Here is a 17,203-nt window from a genome sequence, read left to right as displayed (position 1 = left end):
AAAAGATTGTCAAAGCTTCTGAGTTTGAAAAATGAAGCTGACCCATGAGCTGAATCTGCATTCTTAGTAATGGCCTTTAGTGGGCGATAGCCATGATTGCAAAAAGGCTTATTGTTCTAAAGAAGTCTATAGGAAAACGTTCCTCTGTCCGGATTTCCGTTTACTAAGTTTTACTCATTTTGAGGCATCATGTTAATTTCTGTCATTCTGAATGTCAGAGTGAAGAATTATCCAGGATGTGCTCACTGGCTAATGACTTGTGATTGACAAGTCTCACCTTGAGGCTTCATATATGGACTAAACAGTGGGTGACACCACAGTAGCTTTAACATTATAAACCACATCATCTTTTTTAGTGTGTATGCTAAAGCAGCTTATTTTAGACCGAAGATGAACCTATTGCCTGCTCCAAGGTTAAGAATCAGAAAATTATGGAAGAATCATTCAAACCTCTTCAAGTAAATTCCAGTAAATTTACTGTAAAACTGTGGCTGAATGAGCCTGTTAACGCCCAAACCAGGAAACATTAGCCTGTCATGTTTTTCTGCGCAGTGGAGGTTCAGCTGTTGGTGGCCAGCATCTCTCTCTACTCATCATCATTGTAAACATGTAGGTAAGTGTACTTTCCTTTTTTCCTTGGCTTACTGTATCTGTAATGTGAATTAACATGGCATTTGTTGAGTGCTCTGTTTGCATCAGCATTCTTGATTGAGCAGCTAATGAAGCCATAATCAATTGAAAGTGTGCATATCTGAAGTATAAAAAACATTTTCTTTCTAACAAGTTAAACTTTATTTTTGGAACAATGTCGAATGTTGCTCAAACCTGTTTTTTTCCCCTAATTGTCCCTTTTGTGTATAAATAAGATGATTTGAAACAACATCCTGGATTCCTTCCTACATGAAGATGTTGAGTTTCCAGACTTGGTTATTGAAGAACTTTGTCAGCAGGATTGCTCCTTTTGGGATAGTCTATCATGAGCTATCAGCTATCACGAGACCACTGTCAAGCAGCATCAGGACAGAACTGCATCAAATTCTGGCTGTCAGGACCAGGAGCCACGGTACTTTAGAAAATACTATTACAAATCATCTTCTAGAATCTGGTTTGTCTAATGAAACAACTTAAATAAAATAAAATGATGCCTTCATGATGATCCTGTCCTGAGCTGACATGGAAAATTAGGTCAGGGTAAAGCTCAATTTACACCCTTTGTTTCAATAAATAAAGGCTCTCGGTCACACACAAACACAAAGCTGCATGCAGTGCAAAATGCTAGCCTCTGCGACTGTACGCTTTCTTAGCACATGATAGAATCTAAACACACACACGGTCACCACTATGACCTTTTCCAGGTACACTGTGTACATGCACACCTAGTAACACATTAACTCAGAGTGTTGCTTGTGCAGCTCCAGAGCGCTGATGTGGACACACCAGCTGACAGAGTGACTGTTGAAAAAAACAGCACTGCAAGCACAGCGCGTCTAAGCTGAGGGTGCAGCTAGAGTAACAGAGACACTGAAATACTATCCACTCCCAGGTAGAGATGACCTGTCACATGGTGCAAGAAGCAAATCCAGTATCTGGCTGAAAGCAACCAAAATCATCCAGAGTGAATGACAAACCAAAACCTCGCAAGGACCTGTTTTTAATGTTGCGTGAGAAAAATGGTTTCTCTGAGTGGCAATTTTTTTAAATTAAATTCTTTGGTAGCACTTATAATAATGTCATATTATTAAGCATTAATAGGGTATTAGCAAGTGCTTATATAGCATTACTCCTCCTTAGTATACCATTTATAAATATTGATATATTATTATGACTATGATTATGATTATAATTATTACTAGCCATGCTCTAGTAGCAGTGATAGCTGTACCTGGTGTAACAGTAAAAGATTTACAAATTTATAAATGTATTTCTAAATGACACACTAAGAAGGAGTAATGATATATAAATGATGATTTAAGCACTTGCTAATACCTTACTAAAGCTTGATAGTGTGACATTATTATAAACCGCTACAAAATGTTCTCATTAGACGCTTGAGACAACCCCACCATTGTCTGGTGGGGTTCATCCATGTGAAGATAAGAACTGTTGCTGTAGATGTTCTCTCCAAACAGCAACAACCAGTAACTACTGAAGAAGAAGAAAAACAAAAGCTATCAATACTTTATTCAGTTTTCTGGTTCAGATTCCACATTTATAGCTTTGATATTAATGTTTTAACTGATGCTAACAAGTTTGGTAAGCTTATCCATGGTGGCCAAAACCTTTCCTTGTACCAAGCTGCAAAAACCTGTATTTTTGGAGGCAGTGAAGGAACTGCAGTTTTGGCACTTCCTCACAGGTTTCTTCTTCTTCTTCTTCTTTTAGCTGCATAGGTTTTTGCTTGGCCCCAGCATACAGTCTTTAACATTTGATTATATTTTTTAACAGTTTGGCTGTTTACGAGGGTATTCATATAACAACATCACTCTGGACATTACGTACACTGCCATGTGAGCAGCACGATATAAACAGTACTACTCAACTGAAAACATAGAAACTAAAAACAAAAACAGTGAGAGATAGGGGTCAGGGAAACAGTACACAGATGGTTTATAATGCAACAAAGTGATAGAAAGCAACATGTAAAATGTGCCTGGTCATTGTCTCAGTGGCAGAAACAGACCAGTAAGAATACATGAGGTCTTACAGTGCAGATAACAATCACCAGTCAGAGAACTATGAAAATTTGTAAATTTTGTCTTACTGAGATAAAGTTATGGTGCCACTATATTCAAAGACTACAAGTTGTACAAATGGATAGATTGGATATATTGTTATTGGCACTTAAGCTAACCTAATCTAATATATAAGAAGGTGACAAGGAACTAAGATGCACGAGTTATTGTCTTTTTGTGTTGGCCCATATGCTATAGAAACTTTTATGTTACCCTCAGTAAGTGGTGACATATGGTTCCCCGTCATTGACCCTGCTGGAGGTTTCTTCCTATTAAAAGGGAGTTTTTCTTTACCACTGTCGCCAAAGTGCTTGATGAAAGGGGTTTATTTCTTTGTTGGGTTTTTTATCTGTATTACTGTATGGTCTTGAGAGTGTAAAGCACCTTGAGGTGACTGCTGTTGTGTTTTGGCGCCAAGAGTGAATAATTTCTCTATGGGTAGCCTGGACCTTTAATAGGAATATACCAGTCAGATATCTGGACATGACATTGGTCTGATCAGTGAGTCCATGTGTTCAGTTCATTTGTCGGTTTGTTGTTTTGTGTTTACTTCAACAGCAGCAGTGCAGAAGTTTCTAGCATGGATGAGGCTATTAACAAAGGGTGAGTCATGTGGAGGTATTTTCCCCTCTTGTCTTGGTTGCAGTATCTTTGACTTAATCATAAACTGTGGTCAAGTCAGTTGATGTGACTGAAAAGCTGAGAAGACGATGCTTTCTGTTTTGTTCACTCCAGTTCTTTCATTTTTATCTGTGACACTTGTTGAAAAACTCTCATTGCATTTAAAGTGATATAATGAATTCTCATGAAGTTGATAAAAATCATCTTGTCTTATAACGGCTCCACGCTGAAACTAGCTTCCAGTAAACACTCTCACACTGAGCTGACAGATGGCTTGTGCAAATATATGTAACGCAGGTGTATTTGTTTTCTGTTTTTATATCTTGGGCCTGATGTCATTTCCACTTTGTGTTTAAGTTGATATTAATGTTGCCTCACATGGAAAGATAAAGTGCAATTTTTTTCTTCTGAGTAAATACGAAAATATATGAATTTAATAAAAAAACAAAAGGATTGGTGCATATCTAGTCTTTCATGTCTATGGGTGATGATGATAAGGGGAGGTTTGCCCTTCTTAATGAGCAGTGGAGATACTGCCCTTTCTTATCCAGTGAGATGGTACTGAGGGACTTGAAATATACACTGGGGTGGTAGGTGGTGGGGGAAAGCCTCAACAAAATGACAATCCTTTTGTTTTGTGAACATAAAGACAGTTTTTTGTTCACCAAAAAAGTTGCACCTTTCTGTTTGATGACTCATTGTTGCTGAGGAGACCCACACCACCGTGTTATCTGCAACCTGAGAAGTGGTTTGGACGGAAAATACAATGATGAATCACTAAAGTGAGTAAGCAGCTCATAGGGATCCTGTGCTCTTTGTGAGGGTCAGTGCCAATCCAAACTGCCCGAGGCCTCCCAGTCAGGAAAGTCTATGACTCAGTTACAGTGAGAGGTGTTGATGTCGAGTGAGCTCTGTTTTCCTGGGAGGTACTGATGCATGACTATGCTGCATGCTAAACTAGAATCTGCGAACAGCATTCTGACACAAGCGTCCTACTCCAGAGGTCTTCAAATGTGATGAGGCTGAAGCAAGTGCAAGGAATATAGTGTCATCAGTAGAGTGAATGAATGGTCTCCAAACTGGAGAGAGTCCAGGGAGGTGGTTAGTGCAGACTGGTTTCAAGCCTAGCCTCCTGAAACAGAATAGGCTGCTGGGGGTGAATTTGAAACTGCCTGGCTCAGGTAGTTCTTGAAGGTGTCGATCAAGACATCATCCAGCTAATCTTTACATCTCATCAGCACACTTACAGAGCAGAAGGTTTAGACATAAGTTGATTCCACACATGAACTCGAATTGGGTATGGATATGCAGCATTATAGTAGGAAATAGTATTCACACTACTGCAGTATTAGCTGTACTTTTCTTACACGACTACAACCTGACATCACTCAGACTTTGTAGCAGGGAGCTAGCAGGGTAAACACCGGCTAATCCCACATGCAGCTGCATCCAAAAGTTAATGGCTGTTGTAATCGAGAAAAATCACAGAGAAAATCTTTTTTGTGCAGTTTAAAAATGATCACTGACAAAAGAGAATACCAAATCTTTACAGACATATATGACGTTTTAAAAAAAAAATCTTTATGTGGATTGTTTGCTGTTTGCTGTGTTGTGAGCAAGTTGTTCGTTGACATCAGTGATTAGTGGACTTCATTTCTATGCCATTAACTTTCTGTAGCTTTCTGTGGAAAATTCACAAACCGCTAGAGTCAAGCGAGAGAATAGGTGAAAGTTACATTTATAATTCTCAATCTCATGTAGACATTGGAAAGAAACAAAAAAATAAAAATAAAAATATTACTTGGCAAATTGAATAAAACTAGTTTATTTGAATATTTTGTTAATATTTTGCGTGCTGTGACTTGAAAGTCTTGGAAAACGTGTTGGATTAGGACTAACTTTAGTCCACATACATATCGTAACTCCAAATCTAAGTTGGGGACAAGCTTTGATCTTATTTACACTGTGATGGAAATGAAGACTACACACACACACACACACACACACACACACACACACACACACACTCACCTGTAAGTAAAAGATTTACAGGTGCGTTGATCCACACCTGCCAGGTTGTGACCGTTAGAGGGAAATTCTGTTCTAATGAAACAAAACTCCTTCCACTTCCTGTAACTGTCTATACAAACACAGCTGTTATCTTAAGTATTAAAAGTGAGTTTAAATTGAGTCACTCAGATATGGATCTATCTCATTTTAATATTTCCAAATGAAAAACAACAGTTTAACAGGTCATTTACCCATCCTGTAAGAAAGCCATGATTCCTTGATTTCCTGCTAATTTTCTTGTTTTAAGTGCATTTTTAAAGTAATACAGAAAATATTGTTTTCACATAAACAAAAATCTCCACTAACTTCTAAAGGTTTTTCAGTGTTAGTAAAGAAGAATCATGAATGTTAATGAAATGAAGTAACTTTTAATTTACTTTGTTAGCATGAGAATTATTGGCGTCATTAGTATGTCAGCATGCATAACAGACACTGAAAAGTAGGTGGTACTGGGAATAAATATTTTCAGAGATTAGAAACAGTTAAACAGGTGTGGGAGTGTTGGGCTTCACTGTATATTGTCCTAGTTAGTACTTCCTGTTCCTGCTCCTGGTCAGGTGGAAAAATATAACAGTTAAATGATTCACTACCAACAGTGCTGTCATTGTAATGATAGATTGGATATGGAGTTCCTTGCTTGTTAGGATTAGGGTGTGGAGCAGTAAAGAAAGTAAAAATCTTTTGATAAACAAGAATCGGATGTCCTGTTCAAATAGTCGACAAATAAAAGTGACCTTAGAACATTTACCACTCCCTATTCATAACTCACTTATTGATATGTGTTTTATGGAGTATAACTCAGTGTACGGTACATTAAAGTTTGTTTTATCAGTAACATTTGAACTTACACATCTGAGAACGACATGTACAGCTGTGAATGTTTAAACATTATAAGACACTAAATAAACAGTTTTAAGCACAGCGGAACCATAAAACATGTCACATTTAAAATGAAATGTACTGAAAAGCCTACCTAATGTAATTTAGCTATTAACTGCTTATATGACATTTGTCTGCCTTTGCGGCTTTTGTGTTCTACAATATTAGATTCTCTTCACTGGTTAAAGAAAGATTAAGTTTGAAATTCTTGGCATTTCCTAAGGCCTAAATGATCAGGCCCATTACATCTTAATGACCTCATAGTACCATATTACCCCAGTAGAGCACTTCCTTCCCAGACTGCACGCCTACTCCTGGTTTCTGGAGACTTTAAAACCAGACAAGAGGCCCCTCTCGCCTGCCAAACCAGCTCCCAGTTTGGGTTCAGAAGACAGACACCCTCTGTACTTTAAACATTAGGCTTCAAATTTTGATTTCTGATAAATTTTTAAGTTAAGCCTGAATCAGTTTCCTGCCATAGGCTCAGGCTGTCTATAATGACTGTTTTCTGAGAGTTTTCTGACTTCTAGTCCAGTCTGATATTTTTTCCCCATTTAATCAACCAGGAACCAGGAATCTCCCTTCTGGAAAGTTTTTAAGGTTGCCTAGATTGTGTTTGTTGTGTTATTTGATATTAGTTTAATTTGATTTGTTGAACCCAGTAAATATGCATAGTGTGGTCAGTAATGCTTAGTGGAGAGTATGCAGGAGTCCCAGTCTTTTTTTTAGTTGACCATCATTTTCAAAACAGTTACAAAATAACAATTAATTTTTCATATTGAACAAAGAAATTCTGCTGATATGCTGATTATAAAAAGCAGACCTGTAAGCATTTCATCTTAGATCTATCGTAACACAATTAGGGTCAGCTAGATGCTTAACAAATGCAGCATTTGCATCTGGACAGATTCATCTGCTATCACTTATTTTAGGATAAAAATGTTTAAGCCACAGGGATTTGTTGAAGATTTAAAAACAGCTTTAATTCCCCCTTATTGTATGATCATCGGCTCATGTTAGGTATGCTGAAAGGTCACTTTAGTGCAAATAAGAACAAATACTGTGTGTGTGTTTTCTTTGAATTGTTAGTCTCACTGATTAAACAGAGGTCCTTTTGATTGTGGGTCATTGTGCTGTTGTGGCTCAAAGAAGTCTAGAAAGCTTTTTATCAGCTTCTTTTTCTTGAAACTGTTTTCCCGTGAAGTTTATCATACGGTGCTGTAAAACATTAACGCTGATGCTATTGTCAGCCAAAGGTGTCTGGGAGGTTAGGGTGGTGGAGATTGTTAAAAGTCTACTCACTATTCTTAATTTATGCAAAGCGCTTGAGTGAACAGGCTACTGTTTAGCAGCCAGTCCCTCCATTTATACACTTAGAATCACACTGTAGCCCTCGCTCAAGGACACAGGACTATGGTTCCTTAGACTCTAGCAGGAGAACAGACGCCGTTCTCCATGTCTTGAATGATATGAGGAAAATCTCGGGTTCATTAGCTGGAAAAATCTTCTTTGGGGTTTTCGATTATTTTTCAGTCTTCATCTTCAAACTTTAAAGTGCCACAGTTGCATAAAGAGTCAGTGTAAAGACAAGAATACAGATTGATTTCCTCTTCTAGGTGGTGCACGCTGACTTACAACTATAGCTGAGCTGAGGTTTCAACTTATGCGTGAGCTTTACCAAGTTGTGTCACAAACCTTGTGAGACACCATAAAAACTGAGACTGCAGGTGAATACCAAAAACAGAAGTGGAGTTTCTGCTCAGTTCTGAGTTTGCTCAGAGTCTGAAACACACCATCAATGCCTAAAAACCTTGATTACAGGTAATATCTGTATATCTGCTATTAGTGTCAAGAGGTTTACGGGTCAGCTTTTCCAGGTTAACCTCAATGATGAGGTTCTGCCTTTCTATCTATCTATCTATCTATCTATCTATCTATCTATCTATCTATCTATCTATCTATCTATCTATCTATCTATCTATCTATCTATCTATCTATCTATCTATCTATCTATCTATCTATCTATCTATCTATCTATCTATCTATCTATTTCTTAACCTTTGTCACTAGATGGAGTACGCCTATCTGGTTGTCACACATTACATTTCATTTGAGAGGGCTCAATAGCACAGAGTTTATGAAGGGATTGATTTGTTAATGGGAGAAGATGTCATCTTTAGTAGGTGCAGAGCTAAAGCAGGAGCCAGTCTGCAGTAGAGTGAGTTATTACCTGCTGAGCAGTCTTGTGAAATGGATAACTTGTCCTATTATTTTCTCCAGGTTGTGCTTCTGTCAGAGACTCCAAACTTATGAATTTGCTCTCACTTGCAGCCATAAGGAGCAGCCTCGAAGAGCAACATACCAGAAAAGAGACAAACCTTCTGGTATCTGCAGGGGCGTAATCTTTCCATCACTAGCCCAGGAGCTGGAGCCAATGAATAAATGTGGTCAAAGCAGAGTAATTGACCAAGAATTGAATGCAGTTGTACCCTAGTCCGCTGACAAAAAGCATGAGGTTGGCGGTTGTTAGTGGTTTCTCTGTCTACTGTAATTGTGCTTTAGCGAGGTCAGACGCTAATTAGGGGTAATGATGCCTCACTTTGTAGCTGGTATTTTGTTTCATCCCAAATTTGCTGGATGGGGTTGAGGTCAGGACTCTGTAGAGACCAGAACACATTTGTTTATGGATGCCGCTTTGTTCCCTGTGATGAAATGCTGACAAATTGCTGCCACAAAGTAGCAGGTTGTTGTAGTTTTTTAAGATTTAAAACCCCTAACCCAGGAAAAGTAAAGCATAAGCATGCGTTATGTGGGATTTTCACCCAAGATAATGAAAAAAAAAAGCGTAATATGTAACTGAAGTTTCTGGGGAAGAAGCACAAACAATCTTTAACCCTAACCGTAGCTCTGTGCTTGTTTTTTTTCAGGTACATCAGCACTGAAAATACTCAGAAATATGCTGATGATTTCCAGTGCCTTGCTACACGGCCCTACGTAAGCTGTTCAAATATGAAGAATATCCAATAACAGAAAAGGACTCAGAGTTATCTTTGCCCATGGGAGTAAGGCAGCATATTTGTCCTTCACATGCTTCATTAAATTGTGGAAAATATCAGCCAACCATATCAGATATAGTAGAGACAATTCATTTTACATTTAGTAATTTCATCTTCCAAATATACATTCCTCTTCACCCTGATCCCTTGGCTACTCCTTCCTGAGCCTGGTTTTAATGTAAAAGATGCTCTTCCTCCCTCCTTGCCAAGTGCTTACTCATAGGGATCACTGTGGTTTTTCTCTCTTATATGGTCATCACATTAAAACAGAACGCACCTTGAGTCGACTGTTGCTGTGACTGATGCGATATAAAAAAACCCCCAAACTGAATCAAACTCTTCTCTGCTGTAGAAGACCCAAAAGGGGGTGTTCTCACTTGGTAGGACCCTACAACATTACACAAACTGCACCAGGACTGCTTGAAGAATACAACAGAAGATCCCAAGGTGTTGAGGTAACTTTGAAACTGGGACGTACAGGAACAATCAAACTCTCAGTACCTAAAAAAATCCTGCGTCGTGCACCATGGGATGCAATGTCAATGCGTCAATGCCAGGGTTTTGTTTTTGCTTTTTATGTATAGTTGCAGTAGCTGCAGTGCCCACCACATTGCTGTTTTACTCATAGAGTTATACATTAGAGAAATTAGGAACTTTAATCCCAAATCTTCTAATACCCTCATGTCCCCCACTCACCGCCATGCTAAAAATATGCAATGTGTCACTGTGATCCGCGGCAGTCATGCCTGAAACCTGAGTTGATTTCAGTATGACTGTGCAGTTGTGAATGAATGACACATTTCGTAGGTAGCTTAGGAATGATTTTCATTGCAGTTTTCTGTCAGCTATTAACAGTCGCCGTGCTTCCTTGGCAGCAGATTAAAGCTCAGGAGTGTCTTTCAGTGAAGAGCTGCTCACAGCTGGGATTTCACAGTTACTACTAACAGATGTTTGGTTATCAGTCACTAGGAAGTAATAATCTGAATGACCTCATCTGAACAAAGAGAACTTAAGTTGGTCTTTTTTTCACTTGTTTTGAAACAGGGTTTTATTTCAAATATCTTGTTTTTTTTTAAAAACTTATTCTGTTGTTTATATTTTAGCAAAAAGGCTTTTTTCTTTTTGAGAAATACAGTAGAAAAGCACATGTGAAGGGAAGTTAGTATTATTTTGGCTGTTGATCTATTCATAAACTGTGTGTAAAAGATGGATATATGTAGGCACCATGACTTCGCCCATTGTTCAGCGAAAGCCTTGACCTAAGCATTTTTGCCATCACCCTCTTTTTCTTTCAGCCACTCCCATCAGGTGTCGCTACAGAGGATCATCTGCCTCCATGTCTCTCTCACTACATCCATAAACCGCATCTATGGTCTTCCTATTTTCCTCTCCCTGGTGGCTCCATATTCAACATCCTTTGCTCAGTATATCCACTATCCCTCCTCTGCACTTGTCCAGGATTTGTCTCCAAACCACTCAACCTGAGCTGTTCCTCTGACGTACTCATTGGTCAGTCCCGGCCCCAAAATCTTAGTATCTACAGGTCGGCCTCCTGTCTTTTTTGCCAGTGCCACCATCTCCAAAACATACATACATGCCAACCTTTCCTTCCACTCTTGCTGCCATCCTTCTATCACAAATCACCCCTGACACTTGTCTCCACCCACTCCACCCTCCCTTCACCTTCCTCTTTCTTGTGCACTGTCCATTGCTTTGGATGGTTGACCCCAGGTATTTCAAATGTCACCACTCTGCTGCTTGCAGCTACACCGTTGCCTCCCTGTCATTGACATAAACATATACTATCTTACTGATGAGTTTCTTCTCCCCTGTGCATACCTCCAGAGTTGATCCCTGATGTAATCCCACCCCCAACTTCAACCCATCTGTCACACTGTCCTCATATATCTCCTGCAGCACTCTCACGCACTTCACATACATATACTTAAAAGTAGACGTGACAAGCAAGAAGCTGATCTGAGAAACCAAAGATACTGCATGCTCATATGGTAGCAGCCTTTCAATTACACAGTAGCACTGCCATAAAGCATATCATGCTTTATCTGGAATTTATACAATAATCATAATAGCGTATTCAATAAGACCTGAAACTTGTGGCTGAGACCATAAACTTACTGAGGAAGTTACTGAGGCCATAGATCAAGAGAGCACACTGTGGATTTCCCATAAAGGTCTTTACTATCAATTTCAGCTGTTTCACACACTGAAGCTCATCTTTTATAAAGATTCTATAATTTTAATAAACAACCACAAACAAATGGAGCCAAAAGGTTTAAGCATATTTAACATGTTGTCTTTATTTGTGGGGATAAGAGGCCTGACACAGCCTCTCTTGACTAACTCATACAGAGGATTATTTACATGACTGATTTCTAGCTGTGCCTGAGCAACACCTGTCCAGGAGTTGGAATGCTGCTACTTGTGAAAGCTGGGCCCTATTCCAGGAAGCAGGTTCAACAAACTCTGAGTTTAAAAATAAACTCAGAGTTGATTAAGTTCATGCCTGAGTAGAGAAAAAAGCCATCATCAGAGGGGCTCGGATGCCAAGATTAACCACGGTAACGGGTAAATAAAAAGCAGAGCCTCCGTTTTCTTCCAGTGGACCGAGGAATACGAATGCGTGTCGTGCTCACAGTGAGATTTATGTGAAAAAAAAAAACACGATGGGAGAAATAAGTCGTTTCAATCACCATCATCACAGGCAGTACAATAGTTTGATTGAAAAATTTAACACTTTTTGTACTGTTTGATCATCATTTACCCAAATTGTCATTAATTGAAACTGGAATCCTAAATTTACATTTGATTTTCAGCTGGAACCTGACAGAGACTGAATGACTCCTGCCATCAGGTTTTAAAGTAATGGCATGTACTGATGTAATAACTTCATTTTTATAGAGGTATTCTAAGCTTTATGAGTAAAGGGAAATATAAGAAAGGTCAAATGTTTCACAGATTTATAATCTTTTTAATTTGTGTTGAGTATACTTTTGGGAGAATGAGCCATTATAAATGAGGAATACAGACTGTGCTGGGACAAAATAAGAGAGTAAAATAATCTGGGCCTGATCTGATCTGAATCCATGATCCTAAACTGTTTAAAGGTCCACAGTGCCGTGCACGTGGACTCTGACCTGGACACGGTTTGCTGATCTGTTACAGAGGCTCTGATAAGCTACCTTTGGGCAGTTCTGCTCTGGTCTTCCCAGTGAGCAGTACATCAATCAATATAATTACATTTCTGTCAACAAATTTCAACATGAAATGTAATCAGATTACACTCAGTCTGTAACCACATTTAAAAAGTACATTTAAAACGCAATCAGTTCAATTTCAGAGTCTCAGTCATTTCCTCTTTGTTAAACTACTCACATCATCTCCAAGATCTCAGCTGTGAGAGACATTTTACATCAGTGTGACCGTTTACGACACGATAATTGACTGATCATTGATCAGTGATCCGTGTCTTGTGTCTAAGGCTTCAAACAGATACAGAAAGTGTGATTTGAACAGTGAGGCGTGGAAAATATTGACTGTCTGACAGTCTGACAGCTGCATTACTGTTCACAGTCTCAGTATTTAAAAGACGGAGACTTTAGACTTTATTCTGAGCTGGTAATAAATTTGTAACATAATTAGTGTCTCCATCCTTACACTGATGACTGAGTGATTGTAAAAGAGCTCATTTTAAGTTGAAAAGTGAACTGGTGTCCTACTGGGATTTCAGTTTTTGTTCAAATGTAAACCTGCAAATTAATTTGCTCATCAATGCAAAACTTTATGAATAAAGACATTTATAGAGTGAGGGTTTAATGTAACCCTCCTTCTGGAAAAGACAAGTGTTTCCCTTATCTCTGGATTAATAAACTTAGAGCTGTTAACGTGGCTTCGGCGCTCTGTGGTTCTCTCTTGTGATTCACTGAGGACCTTGGTGAGGTTAATGGGATCAGCATTCAGAAACTGGTTTCACTATGACATGCATGGTTTCACTATGATTATGTTTGAATCAGTGACACATAGAATACGAAGTTAGCAGATGGTTTTCACTGCTTGGCTGTTTGCCATTCATTAAAAGTAACAAAATTTTGTTGTCTTTGCTTGGCCTTTTTTAAAAAATGTAACTACAGTTTTATTAAACTCATCAGATGTGTTGGAAAACAAATGAAAAATCAAATAACCAGGATTCTGATGAAGAGTGGCATTATATTAGATTCTCTTTCTCTCTCTCTCTCTCTCGTGTTTTAAAACAAATAAATTCACATTTAAAAAAAACAACTTTATTTCTTATTTGTTTGCCTCGTTAATTAATTGTTGCTGCTTTTACCTGTTGATGCAAATGTGTAACAGCTCTGTTAAATGAGGCATAAACTCAAAGTTTACTGACATTTGACCATGTAATGGGATATAAAAGCAGGACTGTTTACACTCAGGTTAGAGGTGGAGCTGATGAGGGGATCGAGTACAGGTGTGTAAGTCAGGTGATGAGGAAAGGTTGAAAAGCAGAGGTGCTTATTTGTCCCGCAGAGTGTGCAAAGGCTCTCTGGGTTAATCCACTTTAAATAAAGCTAAGTCATTGCTCAGACTCTGAATTGCCATAAGCCAAGAAGTAAGTATATCTTACCTTTAATAATACAGTTGAAATGAAGAATGGCTAATCGGTGAAGGGAGAAAGAGCCTTTGAACTGGCCACCTGTCAGAGCGTCTGTTAAGCGCTGGCTTAGTGTAGCATATTTACAGTGCAGGTCAGACAGACAAATATGAAAAAAAAAAAGTTTAAACTGTAAACAAAAGCCAGTGAAACACCTTAATAAAGGTGCTGCAGCTCCCACCAATGTAGAACAGCTCCCCCCGCTCCATAATAATTAATGACCTGATTAACTGCCAGCTGGACTTTTTCTGTTATCCAGAAGTGGAGAGAAAAAAAACTGCCACTTCTCCCAAACTTCTCTCTTTCTCACTAGGCGAAAGAGAGAGAAAGGTGAGAAGTATTAATCAAACACACGCCTTAAAATTTGATCTATCTTTCTTCAGAATCTCCTCTGACTTTTGCAGCAACACACAAACAACAAAGCTACAGTAAACTGGTTTTAACTTTTCAACTGCACCATTAACCCAGTAACCCAGAGACCTGCAAGCAGTGTGCACAAGTAACTCTTGTGGGCTGCGTGTTGTAACGTTTGAGGTTATTGGGCCTCCTTATGAGTGTTACAATATCTTCCAATGTGTTGAAACAATTTGGCAGTTTACAGTTTTAACCGACTTACAGTGACTGACTGGAAACTTTGCCTTTATTACATTTGCTGTTGGTAGACTAGGAGAAAAGATACATTGTTAATAAGTTCTCAAGTGCTACGCTCCTCTCGATAAGGTCGGGCTGGTTTTCAGCAGCTGAAGCGGGCGTTGCATGATGTAGATTTTTTTATGCATTAACACAACAAAAACAGCCTGATCGGTTTCTGCTCAGTCTACCAGAGTATTTAACAAACTCTTTGCGAGTTCAAAGTGTAGACACAGTCATGAACATGCAGTCGTGAACATAGCGACACATAGCGATGCCCATGGGGCTTGTCTGCTGGCAGCGACCCTGGGGACACAGAATAGCAGTGGTAGTACAAGTGCAGTCAGAAATTTCGAATATCCTGTTTTTATTTTTGACACGACCAAAGAAACCACTATCTGACACTGTGTCAGGCTTTTCACCAGTTGGCAGTCTTCTCCACTTCAGTAATTTAGAAGTGAGTCAGAAAAAAAGTATAATCTGATCTAAACCTTTTAGATCAGCTAAAGGGGAATCCCTGACTGTGGCACCTCTGTGAAGCCAGTGTAGGTTTCCTCATATCCAAATATAAACCCTGACCATGACCTTTGACCTGTAATATCTATCGTGACGAACCCCTTCCTTCCTTCAATCTGACAGACAAATAAGTAGAGAAATTTCCTTTTCCTCTGCGTGTTTCCCCCAGATTTAACTCGCAGTGACACAAACACAAAAAGCAGGGTCAGTCCTTCACATCCATACGAGGTCAGTGAAACAACACTGCTGACTTCTTTTGTTCCCGATAATTCAGCCGGACTGTGCATCAGAAATAAAAGGTGACATATTAAACAGTTTAATGAGATTCTTTCTCATCCACTTCTTCATTCACGCACACGTGTCAGACAGAGACAATGAAGAGTTCATCTGCAGTTTTTCCTGTCGCTCTCTCTCTCCTCCCACCCTCTCCGATTACCCCGTCTGTCCCTCTCATAACAAAGAGAGGGTCTCTCTTTTTTCGAGTCATGTCCAGACATGTGTCTTTTCTCTCTGACTCTGTCTGTGTTTCATGATGAACAGAGCCATGAATATACCTGTCACGCAAAATAAAATTAAGGTGTATGGAACATCATGGAGTACAGCTTGGGATCCCCAAAGGTCGAGGTTTGTCTGCATTGTGGTCCACAATTTAGCGATATTTAAATACAGTCATACAGGAAAACATATATATATAATTATTAATGATTGCAGATGATGTCTATATTTGGCTACTGCTTATAGATCTAACAGTATTGTGACTTGAATTTGAGTTGCCAGAAAGGAAAAGACAAGCCAGACCTCCGTCTTTGTCTCCCGCGCAACTAAAAAAGAGCTTAATTAATACCAGTGTCTCCTTCTGTCTCTCTCTATTGACAGAAACTGGGCATGTCCTGGCGTATCCTGTGGTGGTCTGCAGGCTTCAGCTCCCCTCCCCACAGGAAAACACAGAACACATTTGTATTGAGACCCAAGGGCCGATTTTCATGAGACTATTTTGGTAACCTTGTTTACAGACATTTAAAATGGTTGCAGCATCACATATTACAAATGATGTCATTAGCAGATTGAAATACAGGCATCGCTGGGAGCTTGTATGCAGCTCACACAAGCTTGCAAGAATTTGTTCATGTAAGTGCAGATTTCAGCTTGAAACATCCAATCTATGATAGAAGAGTGGACGTTTCAAACCCCTTTTGTCATCATAAATCTAAAAAAATATCTTGGATGTATCTAAATAAAAGCAAAAATAAAAGCCATTGCAGTGATTTTTAAATTGTAACCCTGGCTGTACAATATGCTACACTTTACTGTTATCCAGAGCTGAATGTGTTGCTGTTTCAAGCCTGCTGACTCTGAAATTCCAGCGATCTGCCACACAGGAGCTGAAAGCAGCTGAGAGGTCGGAGCATGCGCAGGCCAGCCGTGTGTATGTGTTTGTGTTCGCGCTCATGTGTCTGCTTTATGTGAATAAATGAGCTCACGTGAAAGAGCTAGATGATGTGTGTCCCTGCTTGTTTCTTCGCTCGTGTTTATGTATCTAAAAATGTCTGTGTCGTCAGTTTGCTCATCGATCTGCTGCGTGTGCATGCGTGTGAGTGTGCACCGCTGTGGGTTTGAATGTGCGCCGCAAGCTCAGCTGTTTTTGACATTTATATGGTGATTGATGTCCGGAGAGTGCAGTGTGCTCCTCTGCTACATCCATTATCTAATTCCCACTCACTGATTTCCAGGAATATCATGGAAGGGTTATTCCATGCAGAAAAAAACAGAAAAATTCTGTTATTTCATGAATTTAATCAACACTGCCATCATTCATATAGAGTAGAACATTTTCCTGAAAAGCATAAGTGAGGGGGAAAAGGAATACTTTTGCGAGTGTGGATGAACATGTATGTGTATATGTGTAGTGAATGGACTAAACTAACACTGACCAAATTAGAGCCATGCAGACCAAAGAAAGCCAAAATTCCATTGCACATCTGGCCATCGTATCTGCAGAATAGCCTCTGTCATCGGACATGTCATCATTT

The 17,203-nt window shown here is 39.2% G+C and overlaps 1 long non-coding RNA gene across 1 annotated transcript; it reads left to right on the top strand.

Annotated features, from left to right (window-relative positions):
* The first annotated feature begins 318 nt into the window (after positions 1 to 318).
* On the top strand, positions 319 to 16,439 carry LOC102078571 (uncharacterized). The gene is made up of 5 exons (XR_003220106.1): positions 319 to 458; positions 553 to 613; positions 867 to 13,985; positions 15,714 to 15,797; positions 16,050 to 16,439. It is a non-coding gene; the product is annotated as an uncharacterized LOC102078571 (long non-coding RNA).
* Positions 16,440 to 17,203: the final 764 nt, after the last annotated feature.

Source organism: Oreochromis niloticus, linkage group LG5 (assembly GCF_001858045.2).
Source record: "Oreochromis niloticus isolate F11D_XX linkage group LG5, O_niloticus_UMD_NMBU, whole genome shotgun sequence".
Taxonomy (NCBI): domain Eukaryota; kingdom Metazoa; phylum Chordata; class Actinopteri; order Cichliformes; family Cichlidae; genus Oreochromis; species Oreochromis niloticus.
This window is presented reverse-complemented; position numbering and strand designations above follow the sequence as displayed.